The sequence below is a fragment of the Trichechus manatus genome, unplaced genomic scaffold, assembly GCF_000243295.1.
Source record: "Trichechus manatus latirostris isolate Lorelei unplaced genomic scaffold, TriManLat1.0 scaffold00046, whole genome shotgun sequence".
NCBI lineage: Eukaryota > Metazoa > Chordata > Mammalia > Sirenia > Trichechidae > Trichechus > Trichechus manatus.
This window is the reverse complement of record NW_004443982.1, coordinates 2488783-2507451: the sequence shown is the minus strand read 5'-3', so window position 1 is coordinate 2507451 and position 18669 is coordinate 2488783.

Sequence of the window (18669 nt, the reverse complement as noted above, 5' to 3'; positions counted from 1 at the left end):
AACAGCATATCAAGTGGATGTGCACAGAGGCATCTAAACTACATACTTCCTAAGGTATGAGTCTAAATGAATTACTCCTGTTTATGAATAATTCTAGAGATTTCCTCATGATAAAACCAAACCAAACCTGTTGCCGTCAAATTGATTCTGACTCATAGCAACCCTATGGGACAGAGTAGAACTGCCCAATATGGTTTCCAAGAAGCAGCTGGTAGATTCAAACTGCCAACTTTTTGGTTAGCTGCCGAGCTCTTAACCACTGAGCCAGTAGGGCTCCTTCCACATGATATGCATCTATAATTCCTGAAAAAAAAGTTCTCTGCATCCATCTTCTTATTTTCCTGTTTGAAAGGTGTATTAACTAATTCAATCAATTAAATATTTACCCCTGAGAGTTGTGTGGATTCTCAACCAGTTCCCTTACCTTACGAATTTCTCCCTGTTGGACAGTTTTTATGACATTAATCCATTCTTCCATATCTTTCCGGTTGGGTGCAGCCAGGGTGACTTTTCGCTGTGGTGTTGTCACCTAAACAAAAAGTCACATCATTAGCTGGTTCCTATTCCACAACTTTGCCCTCAGACAGAATCTGTGAGCTCCCCAAGGAACTAGATAGATCTACCAAGCACTGTCCAAGCCACTTCTTGAAGACAAGCCACAGTTCCCCAAGCCACTCGCAGCTCCTCTGATATCTACCGGAATAGTAGTAGCTAACACTTCAATGCCACTTACTATGTGTCAGGCACTATTGTAAACACTTTATGTATATTAATTCATTTAATCTTCATTACAACCTCATGAGATGGGTATTACTATTTTCCCCATTTCACAGACAGGAAAACTAAGGCAAAGAGAGTTAAATGACTTGCCCAGGGTCATGCAACTTATAAAAAGCTAAGCCAGAATTGAAATGCAGATTCTTAAACACTAAAACATGCACCTATCTATTTCAAGAGAGGTTACCTGAAAACGTTACTTGCTTACTGCCACTCTGTCTACTTGAAAGTGGTAAAAGTAAGTGCCTATCAATGAATGAATGGATTAAAAAATGTGGTACATACATACAATGGAATACTACACAACCATAAAGAATAATGATGAGTCTTTGAAACATAACATGGATGAATCTGGTCGGCATTATGCTGAGTGAAATAAGTCAATCATGAAAGGACACATATTGCGTGATCTCATGTTTATAAAAAGACAAAAATAAACATACATATAGAAAACAACATTTATTGGTGGTTATCAGAGAAGTGAGGGGGGAAGAGGAGGAATTACTCTTTAGATAGTAGATGCTTATTTTTGGTGATGGGAAAGGTAACAACAAAGGTGGATGAAGTATGCACAGCTTGACCAAGGTAAATGATGTCACTAAGCAGTACACATACACACGCAAAAGAACGTTTTTGTTATATGCTAGGACATATTTAATTTTGCAATAACAGCAACAACAACCAAAAAATATATGTGTGGTTATATACTTATGTATGCATACATGTGTATAGGTATGTATATGAGTGTATATGTGTGCATATATACATGTATCTATATGTATATGTACGTACGTGTGTGTGTGCTTGCATGTATATTCATATATACATAATAAAGCACATAGACGGCACAGTTACAGATACTTCTTAGACATAACCAGACACCTCACGGGATTTGGTTTTTGAAGTTTGAAGCCTTGGGGCCATAACTTGTGGGACAACTTGGTCAATTTACATACTAGTTTGGTGAGTAGTGTCTAGGTCTTAAAAGCTTGCAAGTGACCATCTAAGATACAACTATTGGTCTCTTCTCGTCCGGAGCAAAAGAGAAAGAAGGAAACAAAAGACTCAAAGAAGAAACTAGTCTACAGGACTAATAGTCTACATGAACCATGGTCTCATCTACCCTGAGATCAGAAGAACTAGATGGTGCCTGGCTACCACTAACGACCATTCTGATCAGCACCACAAAAAATGGATTCTGATAGAAGTGGAGAAAAATGTGAAACAGAACTCAAATTCTAAAAAAGGCCAGACTTACTGGACTGGTTGAGACTAGAGGACTCCCTGAAACTACCACCTTGAGATACTCCATAAACCTTGACCTGAAACTAGCCCCTGAGGTGTAAGAGGACAGGGAAACCAGATTACTGGAAATGAAACATCCAGAATGGAATTAATGAAAATGTTAACACATTGTGAAAAATGTAACCAATGCCACCGAAAAATTTGTATAGCAATTGTTAAATGAGAACTTAACTTGCTGTGTAAACTTTCACTGAACATGCAATAAAATATTAGTTTTAAAATAAAAAAAGAAGGTGGCAAAATGTAAATGTCTCTTTACATTTGGGGGTAGAACTGGATTGGAGTGAGGAGTCCAAAATTCAGTTTCTTTCTTCCTTAGGGACAGGGACAACCTGAAGAGAATTTTACAGTTGTATCTGTTAATCCAGCTTGGTGCAAGAGCCCAGGCAAGTGTAAGGACAAAACCATGCTAAGGGTTTAGCAGAGGTAGCAATGGCCATAGACTGGACTTGGTCTTTTTCCAGAAGGAAGGAGAGAGAATGAATAGCTACAACATCACTCATGCTTCAATGGCTCTATCTGTCTTTACCAACAGCCCCCAAATTTTTGGACCTAAAGCTCGCCACACCAACCAATAATTTCAGCATGATTCCATAATAGATGGGAACAAGACCTAGCCTGGATTGTGACAACAGCCACTCCTTTGGTCCAAACCCATTCTTGAGTGGGGCTGATGAGCAGTGCTGCTATGTTTTAATTAGGCTCAGAGGCAGCCTGGAGCTCCTGGGTGGTGCAAACGGTTAGTGAGCTCTTCTGCTAACCAAAAAGTTAGAGTTTCGAATTCACCCAGAGGCACCTCAGGAAAAAGTCCTGGAGATCTACTTCTGAAAAATCAGCCATTGAAGACCCTATACAGCACAGTCCTACTCTAACCTACACACAGGGGTCACCTTGAGTTGGCATTGACTAAATGGCAACTGGTACTGGTACTAATGGGCCGCCTAGCCCTTGGACATTTTTTTGAGAATGGAGACCAAAAACATTAGCCTGTAGCTCATCTTTTTTTTTTAAATTATTTTGTTTTTATTGAGAATATACACAGCAAAACATACACCAGTTCAACATTCTTCAAGTTGTGCAACCATCCTCACCCTCCTTTTCTGAGTTGTTCCTCCCCCATTAATATGAACTCACTGCCCCCTAAGGTTCTTATCTAATCTTTTGAGTTGTTGTCACTTTGATCCCATATAGATAGTTCTTAAAAGAGTATAATGCTCAAGGCAGACTTTTTTTTTTTACTAGTTAAGCTAAACTATTCTTTTGTTTTAAGATGTCAGGGGATATTTTTGATTTAAGGTTTAAAGATTATCTCAGTGCAATAGTTTCAGGGGTTCATCTAGCCTCTATGGCTCCAGAAAGTCTGGTGTCCATGAGAATTTGAAATTCTGTTCTGCGTTTTTCCCTCTTTTGAACAGGATTCTTCTGTAGAACCTTTGATCAAGATGTTCAGAAATGGTAGCTGGGCACCATTCAGTTCTTCCAGTCTCATGGCAAAGGAGGCAGTTGTTCATGGAAGCAATTAACCACACATTTCATATCCTCCTCCTATTCCTGACTCTCCTTGTTCCTCTGTTGCGCCAGACAAATAGAAACCAATTGTGTTCTGGATGGCTGCTTGCAAGCTTTTAAGACCCCAGGCACTACTCAATGAACTAGGAGGTACAACAGAAGCACTAAACACATTAGGCCAATTAACTCCGATGTCCCATGAAACCATGACCCTAAACCTCCAAACCAAGGATATAAGCTCATCTTAAAGTTAAGCTTTTCGGGACTGAGTCAATAGAAGCCTCAGTTTCACTCTGCATCAGTGTGATGTAATGAGAGAGAAATGCTCTTCTTTCAAAAGAGAATGGAATGTGGCTGCAAAAGCAGGGTATTGGGCCTGTAGCCATTAAGTACTTCTTCCCATCGACCTGAAGAGGAACCCAAGTCTTCATAACCCACCATTGAGTCTGGGAGAAGGTGGGTAAGAGAAATTCTGGGCCAATGGACTTGCTATTTTTCAGTGAGTTTCTGATCTGGGTTCACTTGGATAACCAAAGCAGTACAACATTTCAGCAGCACTAAGCCATTGAATACCAGTACCAGTTACCGCTGAGTAGGTTCCAACTTATGGTGATCCCATAGATGTCAGAGTAGAACTGTTCTCCAACAGGTTTTCAGTGGCTGATTTTTTGGAAATAGATTGCCAGGCCTTTCTTCTGAGGCACCTCTAGGTGGACTCAAACCGCCAACCTTTTGGTTAGCAGCTGAACATGTTAACCATTGCACCACCCAGGGCCCCAAGCCCTTGAATACGCCCCTAGAAAAAGCTATGTTTTCTTTGAGGTGATCTCTTCATGAGTAATCTCAGAATAAGGTAGCTTTCACTTTGGATTTTGGTTCTTATCAACCTTATCAAAAGAGATGTCATGTAGCTCAATTATCCTGATATTTTTTACAACATATTAGCTGCCTCTTGAAAGCCTCTCAGTGATACTCTTCTAAATCACATTCACCAGAAGGACTCATTTTTATAATAGTCCTCCCCCTAAAATCAGCTAAGCTTTATACTAGGCTGGTAATGGGTAACAGTACTATCATTTTTCCCCCCATCAGTGGGTTGGTAGAAAATGTTTGCATGAATAATCTTCAGCGCTTATTTGTAAGGCTATCTTAAGTGGATTTCCATACACACTTTGGGATCAAAGGAAACTTGGAAAACCTGAAGTCCAAAGAATCAACAAGTGGGTGTGACAATTCCTCTTCCCAGCTATCCCCCCGACTCCTGCCCACTTAGCCTTTCTCAATATTTCTTACCCAAAAACTGTGGCAAAGGTTCCTACAGCTGCCTTCTGCCAAGGCAACGTGAGACAGATCAATTGTTTCAAAGTGTGCAAACTGGAAAAATATAAGAGAGAGAGGGACCATTCTGGTTAATGAAGCAAAGAGATATTAGAAGGTTAAAAAATAAAAAAATTAAAAAAGCATACACACACGCTTACTACTAGGAATTTTTAACAATCATGATACAATCATTTCTTTGGCTAGAGTGCTGGAATTTGTTTAGCATCATGATTTTTGTTGATATATCATGTGACAAACAAAAACCAAACCAAACTATTATCAAAACACAACTCTTCCCAAAAGTTTATGTGAATTTATAGGAAGGCTTGGGTTGATCACTTCAAAATTATCTAAATATAAATGTTTATGTTGGAGAAGATAATGGAATGTGGTTTAGCTAGGAGCCTGGTGGAGTAGATTGTTGTTAGTTCCTATTTTATTAGGTGGCAGCCTTTGACTTTGTTGCTAGTCCCATCCAGTTTGAAGTCTGTGTTCTCTTGTATACTAGTCACTTAACCAACAGAAGGAAATCAGCACTAGGGGTACGGGCAGGGGTGGCTTCATTCGTGTACAACCTGTGTAGTCAAATGGGTCCCCATGCTCAGAAAGGCCCTGCACTTATTTTAATGCTTTTCTGTTGCCATCTTGAAATTCTTGATAATTTTATCTTTGAACTTGTGTTTCATAAGTGAAGTTCAATAGGACAATGAAGTGTGCATGTGAGCAGAACAGATTCACACAATATTTAAATCCACCCATGTCCCTTGCCACTTTATTTATGTATGGCGTTTGTGTTGCCCCAAGAACACAGAATCCCAGTGGACCCGTGACGTGTGGGTGTTCAGTGAGACTCAAATCAAGTACAAGGTAAGCATGTTACATCTATGACAGTAAGCAAGGATGCTGACAGCCCAGAGAGGCCACACTTTCCATTCAAACCAGAACTTGCTTCAAATGCAGAAAGAAGGAAAAAATGTTATAAGACACACAAACAACCAAGGAATCTTATCATATTCTTTCTTACTCATGTTACTTCCCTGTATTAACCAACTAATTATGCTGAAAATAATGACATAAAAGTAAAGGGAAAGATAGGGCAACCTATAGTTTCTTTTCCTTTTAGAGTGTGTTGGTAGAATGTGCAAATACCAAGAAGTGAAATAAAAACAGTTGAACTATTTTTATTTCATACATATGCATATATGAGCTGCTAAATACAAATTATGTAATTTTGGTGATTCTTCATATGAGTTAAATGCTCTTATCTTTGCTTTTAAAACTGGCATTGCACATTATACAGATGAATGTAAAACTCATGCTAATTATTTAAAATTTTAATTTTTCTTTACTTAGAATGACATCGAATAATATATAAAAAACACTGTGACAACTCAAGAGAGAAATCATAGAAAAAAGGAAAAAGGTTTGTATTTTACTACGTTTAATGGCACTTTTTTCCCTCTTTTTGAATAAGGGGCCTTGAATTTTCATTTTGCACTGGGCCCCACAAATTATGTAGTTGGCTCTGGGTACACAAGCTAACTTGGGAATCTATGAAAAGGAAGGGAAAGAGGAAGAGGAAGAGAGATAAAAGTGTCCCTCTTTTGGTATAAAAGGTTAAGTTAAAGGAAAAGTAGAGGGTGTCAACTTCTACCCTAATGTTAGCCAACATGTCATTACCTATAGCTCCATCTCCCCACGCAAACATTCCTGGCACACACCCACTAACCCAACTGGATAAGATTCTACACTTTACCGCAGGATGGTGTGCAAAACAGAGATTTTGTCCTCGAACCAGAACATATCTAAGCTTCCATCTCTTGAAGGAGTTACAGTTCTTCAACAGAGGTCCTTCCTTCAGTATTTTCTGAAAAACAAATGCTGAGATTTGAGTAATTAGATCAACTGGAAAGACCATAGCACTTATTCTTTCGGATGGGAAGATCAGGTATTTTTAAGACTCTGTCTCGGTCACATATCTGAGAAGTAGCCTAACGGGCCAGGCAAGAACACAAGTTTCTTAGGAGTCCCTGGGTGGAGCATATGGTTGATGATCTCAGCTGCTAACCGAAAGGTTGGCTGTTTGAGTCCACCCAGAGGCACCCTGGAAGAAAGACCTGGCAATCTACTTCTGAAAAATTAACCACTGAAAACCCTATGAAGCAGAGTTCTACTCTGACACTCATGAGATCACCATGAGTTGGAATTGACTTGATGGCAACTGGTTGGTTCTTAGGATACATAGTCCAAGAACCATGGGGACCATCTCCACCTTGGGGTGAGGGGGTGGGCACAAACATATATAAGAACAACATTCCCAAGAAAGAATTGGTGGTAGAGGAAGAGGCTGGTTTCAGTAAAGGCCATTTCTTTGGAAGTCTCCAGAATGTAGCTCCAGACAGGATCTTCCTGCCAGCCTTTTTAGAGTGTTCCTTTTAGAATGTTAAGTTGGATCATGTACCTTCCCTGTCCACAAGCCTCCAATGGCATCCCATAACTTTTAGAAGCAAATTCAAAGTCCTTACTATGGCCTTCAAAGGGCCTTATGATCTGAATAGGGAGCAAGCACATAAAAAGGGCACCAAAAAAAATTACCTTCTGTAATCTACTAGCATCAGATCTCTTTTACATTTAGCAGGAGGGATGAAAATCAGGATCAGCTCAAAGCTGATTCCTATGGGTAGAGGTCAGACGAACTCCACTGTCCAACTTTTTGAGCCTTTCTAACACCAGCTGCCCTTCCCCCCAGCACTCTCTTCTCTGGTGGGTTTGATAATTCATTTCAATGGCCATACAGAATTCACAGACCATACTCACGATTACGGGATTTATTAGGGAAGTAAGGCAACAACTCAGGATCAGGATCAACTTGGAAGTAACAGGACACAACTCAGAAGGCAGGATAGTTATCAGTCAGGACAGCTTCCAACCAGGAAGGCTCTCAGCGCTTTCTCAGCGGTGTCCCCAGGCAGGCCCTTTTCTAGGCATGCCAGGTGATAGCCCTTCTCTTGGCTGTGCCAGCCTACAGGCCTTCTCTAGGCCTCTGCTCTGCTTGGGCAAGTGTTACAGCTCTTTAACTCTGCTGACAAGTGCCCAGATGCACCCCACTCCACCAGCAAGCCTCCTGCCTGAAGGTGCTTAGCTCTCTCACTCTGTGAGTTGGCAAGCCCACCACAGCTGTTTGCTGGTCTCATGGTTCTCACCGCTCGTACTGCTGCTGCTTGCACTACTGTGCCGTCTCTCGCCATCCTCTCCATCTTCAGTGTCACAGTTCTCTCTCTCCTGGGTCTAGGAGGTTCTCAGGTTGCACTCCACTCCAAACTCTTTGTGATGGTAGTGGGGTTTCCCTCAACCTCTGTGGGATTGCCTCTTTTGTAAGCCTATTCCTTGTCAATTTCAAGGCATGATCCTTCCTCGGTAGACTAAAGTCACTCAATTTTCATAGTAATCCACCAATTCCTGCAAGGTCACTTAATTCTATTGGGTGGTTTTACACACCCTATTGTCATAGTGAACTAACCAATCCCTTTGCAAGACTGTGGCCTAGCCAATCATTCTGGCAGAATTATAAACCCAAGACCAGAAAGGCCGTATATAAGAGAAACCCATCGCACTGCACCTTCTGATTACTTCATTTACATAACTCATAGTCTGGCCACTGATTTTTCAGGTATTTGTTGAACAGATGGATCCTAATCAAGCATAAAAAAATCTAAACCAAACCCGTTGTCGTTGGGTTGATTCTGACTAGCATATAGTCTACTTACCATTTTCACCACTGAGGAAGTGCTCAGTTATAGGATACAGACCAACATGCAAGACTGCCATTTGGGAGAAGCTCACACCCACCAAGCCAGAGCCAAACCCATACTGAATGGACAAAGAGCCAGACTGAGTTTAAGTTGCCAAATCAAGGTTTTGCCACAAATTTCATCAATCACCTAAATTAGAATTCATCACCGGGTGGCCTGTGGAAATGTTTTGTTTGGTTTACATAGTGTCTTTTAAAGTTTTTAATTAGTTGATAATATTTAAATGGCAGAAAATTTCATATAAAAATCCAAATTACCTTGTTTTTTTCCCCCCAAAATCAAAACATCTGGCAATAATGGGCCTTTATTCTCACATGGCAGCAAACTTCTGGAACTGAGTAGCAGCTGCCTCTTTTAGATGGGGTACGTGACTCCATTTGAGTTTGGGACCCCTGGCCTAAACAACTCTTTGCCACTTCCATTTTCTCCAAACATACACACATCAATACACTGTCTCTTCAATTGTCCAACCATAAGATAGTACTAATGGACAGAACCCCTGTATGCCAATTGGAAGATCAGTTCATGAGCAATCACAGTTTGCCTGAGTGCTCTTAATAACTTACGGGAGTTTCAAGGTTTTTATCCTACCCTTGAAATGCTTACAAAAGAATGGTGCCATTGGGGCCAGGACAAAGAGAACAATAAGATCTTGTGGAAAAGGAGAAGGTGGCAGGGAGAGTGAAAAATTATACTTAAATCGTTGAAATTGAGTCAACAATGAGAAAACAATGTTTGTCTAAGCATTAAGGATACACCACTCCTTTCCTCTCTCTATCCTAACCTTCTCACCAGAGCCCTGATGGCACAGTGGGTAAGAGCTCAGCTGCTAACCAGCAGTTCAAATCCACCAGTCGCTCCTTGGAAACCCTATGGGGACGTTCTACTCTGACCTATAGGGTCACTATGAGTTGGAATCAGCTCAACAGCAATGGGAAAAAACTTCTCACCACCATGCCCTATATTCCTTCACTAAGTCTGCATGATACCTAGGGATTCATATTTATCTCCTTCTGCTAAAGACTTCAGTTCAAAATTTTAACTGCCTCAACTCTGTATAACTGAGGACATACCATTTCTGCCAATTATTCTACTCTGTCAGTTACTAAATGCTTCCTCTACTGTTCTTATTTGTACTAGCTCATTTTATAATTTTTGGTTAGATATTTTTCCCTTTTCCTCCATTTTCCATTTAAAGCTGTCTAGTACAGACTGGCAGATGTCTACACAAATACATTCTCCCCTTCTTCTGAGAAGAAGAACCCATTCTTTAGGCATTGTAAGCCATAGTCCAGGAAACTAAGATCCCCCCTCCCTCTTTATAGCCTGTGACTATCCAAAAGGACTCATATTTCAGTAAGGCATTTACCAAGCTCTTCCATGATATCACCATGGTCAAGAAAGAGAAATGATTACTGGATTGTAGCTGTTAGAATGACCATGCTCACACTATAGTGATTAATGCTGCAAGACAATCAAATCGTAGACTATTGCAATTAATCAAATTCAGAAGGGTGATCCTTGGCTTGCTGTCTAGATTAGAATAGTACATTTAGTTAACGTGCCACATTTTAAAGTGGGGTGTTGATAAATGTGTCCAGAGGAGGACAACTGGAAACTATTCATATAAGGATCAGCCAAAGGCACTGGGGTTGTTCACACTAAGAAAGAGAAGACTAGGAGAAGAGAGAAGTCATCAAATATTTTAAAGGGTTGTTATGTAGAAGATAGATCAGATGTATTCTGTGAAGCTTCAGAGGGAAGAAATGGGACTAGTGGGTGAACATTAAAATGAGACAGTTTTGGGCCTAAGAGAAAGAAAAACTGCCTGTAAGAGTCAGAAATGGCCAACGACATAACGAACAGTCTTATGAGGAAGAGTGCTTCCAGTCATTGTGGTGTACACGCGGACGCTTAGAGCCATTGGTTAGAGACATTGTTAAGGATGGCCCTGCAATAAGAGTCACTAACTTCTTATGTCTATTTCAACTCATGAAGTTTTTCTTTTCTTTCTTTCTTTTCTCCCTCTCTCTTCCTTCTCCCCAACACTTTTTATCTCACTCCCTTAACTTCCTTTTCTTCCTTTCCTACTTTCTAACTTTTTGTCTTTCTGTGTCTCTCTTTCTTCTATTCGCACTAAGTATCCACAATATGGAACTGAAATAGTTTTTATATGTTGTTACTAATAAAAATTCCAAAAGTTGTGTTTCCTGCTCATGACACTTTTTTTTTTAAAGCAAAAAGAAAGTTTTATTTGGCATATATTCAAAAGGGCAGAAGTGGGAAACAGACAACCACGCTGCCAGAGCCATGTCTGCCTGAGTCCAAGGAAATATCACAGAACAGGCAAGAACGGGATAATGGACAAGCATGTTGTAGAGCCATATCTGTCCAAGTCCAAAGAATATTACAGAACAGGCAAGAACGGGAGAACAGACAAGCATGCTGCCACAGCCATGTCTGCCCGAGTCCAAAGACCATTACAGAGTCATCAGTATATATTAACATTACGAATGGGCAAAACCATTGAAAGCTTAGCCTTTTCAGATTGGCTAGAAACTGTGATCCTACATTTTGAATTGTCTTTCTTAAAAATCATTGGTACAGGTTTCAGTAACGACAGCCAGGAGGGTCTTTGTTGGTCCAACAAATTTCTATTCACTAAATGCTAATAGAAAAAGATAAGAGTAGAAAGTCTTTTGTGTTCTGTTAGATTGGCTTTATGTGAAAGTTTCCCTGAAAGATATTTTCCAAAATTATCTTAGCTATTGTCTTTATACCTCAGGGCCCAGTTTATGTGTCCCTGTGAGTCCTTGTGAGCCCAGCTCCAGCTGAGTCACATTCTCTATGCTCAAGAAGAGGGAATAATAACTCCAATATTATTTCTTAAATCATTCCCTCTTTTTGATCAGAGATTGGCGATAACACATCGATGATCAATACCTGGACTTAGTCGAGCTCCTAGATGGCAGTCATTGCAGACTTTTTAAACTCACAGTGCTGGTTTTCCACCAGATACCATCTGGTTCTTCACCAGGTTATTAAGTAAGAGTGATGTTCTCATTAATTGCATTGCCGGTTTGAGTGGACTCAATGTACATCAACATTTTAGCCTGAGGCCTTCTTTTGCCTTTTGGGTGTGTAAGACAAAAGACAAATTTTATTATGCCTAATACTATCAGGATGTAGATTAAAAATATTACTATTCCTTGCAATAGTGATTTAGCCCATGTACTCATTCTTGATGATAACCAACCAAACAAATCTGGTGTTTGTAAGGGTGTTGCAGTGTGCAACCAAGAAGCTTGCTGTCTAATTCTATGTATATCTTGTCTACAGCACAGACTACTACTTTCTTGGACTAATAAAAAATCTAAGGTTATTTTGTTATCTTATGTCACCTTGGCTTATGAGATCAGAGCTCACTGTTGAGCTTCCGTCTCATCTATTATTTTTCCCACAGTGACTGACAAATTTTCTTAAAGATTTCTCCAATTCAACTATACCATAAGTAGGAATTAAAGCTACCAACCATATCCTGAGTGTTGGACCAATGGGTTTTCTTCTGACTTTCATTTTATAATGCGTAACAATTTTAACATTAACTTTTCAGTATTTACTAGTGTTGTTACTACGAATATCTAAAGATAATCCTAAAGTTTCCAAAGTGCATTGCCCAAGCATTCATCAGGAATCTAAACAAGAGATTGCTCATGTAAATTCATTAACAGTTGGAAAGGGATCATCTAAATTAGAAACATATATCTATACAAAAACATATATCCATAAGCAGCACACAAAGTTTGTCTAGAAGAAACAAAAAATATAGAAAAATTTACATGTGACAACAAAGTTTCCATTAGAGAATTCATGATTAGCAAGATAATACAGGATGGACCTTTCCTGTAGGAGGTCTTCAGTTAATCTCTTTAAAATATACTAAGTGTTCTCCCTGAGGGCAAGCTGTCCCTCCTCGGTTTACCTATTAATAGTCATGAGTCACTTTCTCAGAAGCAGAAGTGGAACCTAAGACAAAACGGAGTCTGAACCATGAGGTTGATCTCCTCTGAGAACATGGTTTCTTTACTATACATAATTTTCTGCATCATAAGAGAGTGACAGTTTGATTACAGACATTAGACAGGTATTTCATACGATATTGTCTTAAAGACAGATTAAATGAATTACTTATTTACCTTAAACTTAACTCTCAGTCTGATCTTTGAAGTTTCCTGAAACAGACCGAATTCTTAAAAAAAAAAAAAAAAAAAAAGCACAATGCCAAGAACAAAATGGTCTGACTGGTTTATCTGGACCATTGTTTGACTCAAAGTGGCTTCAGGAACCAGTTTTTTTCTCAAAGCTCGAGGTTCAAGAAGACACTCAAAGGCAATGACCTGTGTGGGTTGCCCCAACCTCCATGAAAACCAGAAATCTAGATTCTAAGAGAATTACATACTACTCTCTCATCATTCTTTCCTATGGATCATGATCTTGCTATAGAATCTTTTATAGAAAATGCTCAATAAATGGTAATTGAGCATCATCTGGTTTTTAAGATCCCAGGTACCATACAACAAACTAGGAAGTAAAACGGAAACACTAACAATAATATTAGGCCAAGTGTCCGAAATAACCAATGAAACCATGATCCTAAGGTCTTTAAACCAAGGAAACAAATCTCATAAGATGTTTGTTTATACATCAGCAGTATTAGTAACTGTTTTTCATGTACCTCAACAGCAACTATATTATGCAAAACCTCAGATTAAGTATTAATATAAATACAGCAACATTTATCCATTAAGGCACAAAACTATTTCTTGGGAGAACTAATAGGAAATCTAATGCTATTCTATTTTGTAAAATCTTAGCTCAAATTTCAGACACTTCTCTGGTTATGATATTTACAACTTTATTAACTTTACCAACAGAACTTCTAATTCAAGAGTTATAATATCTAAACCTATTAGTTACATAATTCAGGAGAAAGGAAAATAGTTTCTTATATCCAGAAAATAGGACCTCAAAACATCAGCAGTATTAAAAAAACCATAGTTTCCTTTTGTTTACTTAGTTTTATGTAGTTAATTTCTGTTCCACGAGATTCTGGATCAGCTGCAGTCTTCAAACTCATCAGCTTCTGCATAAGAGTTCTGGAAATCTTGACTGAGTCTAGTCAGTCTTTTTCACAAGTCTAACAGTGCATTTTTTTGTTGAGATATTTTGGTCAAGCATGTTCAGCAAATCAGCTAAGTAAAAACTTATCTACAGATGACCAAACTTAATATGGCCATGATTAATTCATAAACAATATTCTTAATAATAAAAGACCTGATAGAAATTAATTACAAGCACAACATAAAGGCCAAATAAAATCAGTTAAAGAAAACTTTAGATAAAAATATTTCTAATTATAACTATTAACCATTTTCAAAGAGCTTCAGATATAATACATAATAATTTTGAAACAAAATACCATATAGTTAAGATATACCAAGAATATACCAAGATTATCAAATCCCTAAATACCTGAATAGTAATAAAAAAACTTCATAGGCAAATGATGTGAATTCCTCAATCAAACTATTGGTTTTGATAATGCTAGATTCAAAAAGATAAAGTTGCAACCAAGTTAACAATAAAGAAACAAAATCATGACACAACATCATGCATTTGTTGTCCAATATTAGGGAAAAACATAAGACGAAATATTAACATATAAAAATTTTTGTGGCTTTCCATGAAGTTCCAGAGTTGCCAGGAGTCTATTATAGGTCACTGTGAAACAACATTTAAGTCATTTAGCCAAAGATCTTAAAATAAAAACCTTAGCTTTCTTTTCTGAAAGCCATGCGACTTAGTATTCAGACCCAGGAATCTTATTCTAATGAGAGGCCAAACCTTTGTCTTCGAGGCAGATTATACAAATAAATTAACCTTTTAACTCAGAAATCAAAGAAAATTTTGTTATTTTAACAGTGAGAAACCTAATTCTTTGTTTTATATGCTACTTAACATTAAAACTCCTATAAATCTCATAAATTAAACCATTAAACTTTAGTCAGACAGATGAAACTTGACCATATCAAATAAATTTCTTTTTCAATAAACCTCTTAAATGTTGTCTTTGTTGCATTCCTCTTATAGTGCATCCCTTTAAATGGCAAAAATGAACACACTCATTGGCAGACTTAAATATATATATGTATTCTTCCTCTTGTGGCATAAAAAGCCAAAGTATATGAACTTAAATTATGACAAATATCTATTAACTCAATTTAATATCTGTAAGGTACCTAAAATGTCTTGGGAATTATTTTGAGCCTGAATACCATAAAACGTAACTCTTGTTGAAAGAAAAGTCTATTTAAACATTCTAAGATTTCATTCAACTTTTACTATTTCTCATATTTTTCCCAATCTAATTTTAGCCCTTAAAGATTTTATCAACTGGCTTTGGAAATCACAAAGTCTGCTCAATTGACCAATTCATTGATATGGACATAACCTTAAGTGTCTGGCTAGGAGTAGAAACATTTTTCCAGGCCACTTCAGGTGCGTCTCATTGTGATTTCTATTGTTTGACTTCTTAGGGTTCCCCTATAATAGAGAGAACTTGTTTACAGTTCTATGATTGGGATCCACTCAATTTCTGATAACTATAGCAAAGCAGCAATTTTCTTATCTTTTGTCTTAAATGGGTCTCCACCTAGTTGGAAAGGGTCTTTCAAAAGCTTCCCTGGAGCTACATGACCTTGGAGACTTGGGGCTGGGGGCTGAGGAGGCCTGATCGTGTCCCTCCCTCACTCTCTTGACTCTTGGAAGACATTTACATATGTTTAAGTTGATCTAGACATTTTGAAGGACAAAAGATAACTAATTTCTTTTTTTACTGTTCTGGAACTGCTGCTTTTACTTTAAGACAAAACTATCCTTTTTCCTTAAATAAAACACGTTTCATATAATATCTAGCTTCAGTTACTTAGAAAGGTTTCACTTTTAAGATTAACATAGTATAAAACATAAAGATCTTAGTGTACTTTTTAAGTGGACCAATTTATATCAAAGTTTCTCCAAGTAGCTGTTAAAAGTCTAAATCATAAGACAGACACAAGATGCAGTTTTTTCTGGACGAAGAAAGAACTGAGGTTCTGTGACCAGCCTTACAAAAAACAGCAATTCTTAGCCATAGCCACCAATCTAATACAAGACAAACTTAGACACAATGCTCTAGACCAGAAGCAAGCTCTCAGGACAAAAGGAGACAGAAAGACCACATAAACTCAACAGATAATACCACATAAAACAAGGATATGGGGATCCTAGTTTCTTAAAGTGTATATAGGAGATTTTGGTAAGATTGACTCAATTCATTGGAAAAAAGCAGGTTCTAGATAAAACTTGCTAACTTGCCAGAGCCTCAGATGGAGGAATATTAGACCTTTTGACAAAACCTGAACATCAAGCAAAGTTTCCCTAAAGGAAAGAAAGGATAACACAAATGAAAGCTCATTTTCCCAAAGTGGTCACTGAAATTCCAAATTACTTTCAGTATACTCAGTTTATAGTGTTTTTAAATATGAAACCCAAACCAGTGTCTCAGTAGTAGGGGGGAAATCCAGGCTTATTTATCAAAGATGTTAAGCTCTAAGGTTCAAGATTTTGGCTTCCTTCTTTTTAAACTTAATTCATTATGGTGGCTAGAGACTTAGTCTCTTATTTTAGACCTTAAATATACTAGTTCTTCCAATTTGAAAGTACTTTAAAGCTACTGATGATTTTATTTTTAACATTGTGATTCTTTATTAAGAAACTGTATCATAAAAAATGTACAGAACTACCACTTCTCCCTCATCATGACACATTTTTATGTATTTTCTAGCTATGGCAAACTAATGTAATAGGTTGAAATGAAAAGCTGATTCCAATCTCATATGCTTACTTTTAACTACTGTGACTGCAAACAAGGTTGCTTTCTACTTGTGAATGGTCTATCATTGATTCCCCCACTGACTCCTTATGGGTTAATGGTCCTAAAAAATTATTCACCCCTAATTTAAGAGTTTAAAGCAACCTGGTTGGGACAGGAGATGCTAAGCCTGACTAGTTATGTTGTTAGTCGTCTGAAAAATATTCATTTTAGGGCAGGCACTGTCAATGTGGGTCAGGGGTATGAGTGTAAACATTGAGGCTAGGAAAGGCAGGATTAAGAGAATAATAGTGAAATCAATCATCCCTGTTAATTCCAGTCTTTTAACACAAAAACTTTCTTTTATGTTACTTAGGCGTATTGTGTTTGTTCTCCTTCGGCCAGGTCAAGATAAGGAACTGAAATGGAGACAACTGGAAGCATAACATGAATCCTAACACCACAACTTCCTAGCCTATGCAGTTCATTCAGTGATTTAGACTTGTAGGCTCAGTTAATCTAGAGGACGTGGAACCAGGGATATCAATGCTGGTGTCAGATGGATCCTGGCTGAAAACAGAGAACACCAGAAAGATGTTTACCTGTGTTTTATTGACTATGTCAAGACGTTTGACTGTGTGAATCATAACAAACTATGGATAACATTGTGAAGAATGGGAATTCCAGAACACTTAATTGTGGTCATGAGGAACCTGTACTTAGACCAAGATGCAGTTGTTCGAACAGAACAAGGAAATACTGTGTGCTTTAAAACCAGGAAAGGTGTGTGTCCGGGTTGTATCATTTCACCATACTTATTCAATCTGTATGCTGAGCAGATAATCTGAGAAACTGGACCATATGAAGAAAAACACGGCATCAGGATTGGAGGAAGACTCATTAACAACCTGCAATATGCAGATGATACAACCTTGCTTGCTGAAAGTGAAGGGCACTTACTGATGAAGATCAAAGACTACAGTCTTCAGTATGGATTACTCCTCAACATAAAACAAAAATCCTCACAACTGGACCAATAAGCAACGTTATGACAAACAGAGAAAATATTGAAAATGTCAAGGATTTCATTTTACTTGGGTCCACAATCAACGCCTATGGAAGCAGCAGTCAAGAAATCAAAAACATATTGCATTGGGCAAATCTGCTGCAAAAGATCTCTTTAAAGTTAAAAAGCAGAGATGGCACCTTGAGGACTAAGGTGTGCCTGACCCAAACCATAGTATTTTCAATCACCTTATATGCATGGGAAAACTGGACAATGAATAGGGAAGATAGAAGAAGAACTGACGCATTTGAATTATGGTGTTGGTGAAGAATATTGAATATACCACAGACTGCCAGAAGAATGAACAAATCTGTCTTGGAAGAAGTACAGCCAGAATGCTCCTTAGAGCGAGGATGGTGAGACTTCATTTCACATATTTTGAACATGTTATCAGGAGGGACCAGTCCTTGGAGAAAGACATCATGCTTGGTAAATTAGAGCGGCAACGAAAAAGAGGAAGACCCTTAACAAGTTGGACCGACACAGTGGCTGCAATAATGGGCTCAAATATAGCAACATTGTGAGGATGGCTCAGGACCAGGCAGTGTTTCATTCTGTTGTACATAGAGTCGCTATGAGTTGGAACTGACTCGACGGCACCTAACAACAATAATCAGAGACTTGCACATCATAATTTTGCCTTGGGAGTAAGTTCAACCTTCCTCTAGAGAATTAGGATTTTTATGTCAGAAAGACTGAAGAAATAAAAATGATGCATTTTTATTCTATTTGCCAAGTTCAAATTCAGCCCACTTGAAAATGAATTTAAAAATTGTTATTTAATGACAAGTCATAAGACATGAGTTTGTTTAGTTCTCAGATAAGATACTAGTGGATAATGTGAGACTATGCAATCAAAACCCGACTCCAATGACCTTGGTCAGTAAAGACTGGAGCCAACAAGCAAGAATTACAGGCTCTTCTACTGACTAAGGGATGAGAACCCAGAAAACCAGTCACAGTATGTG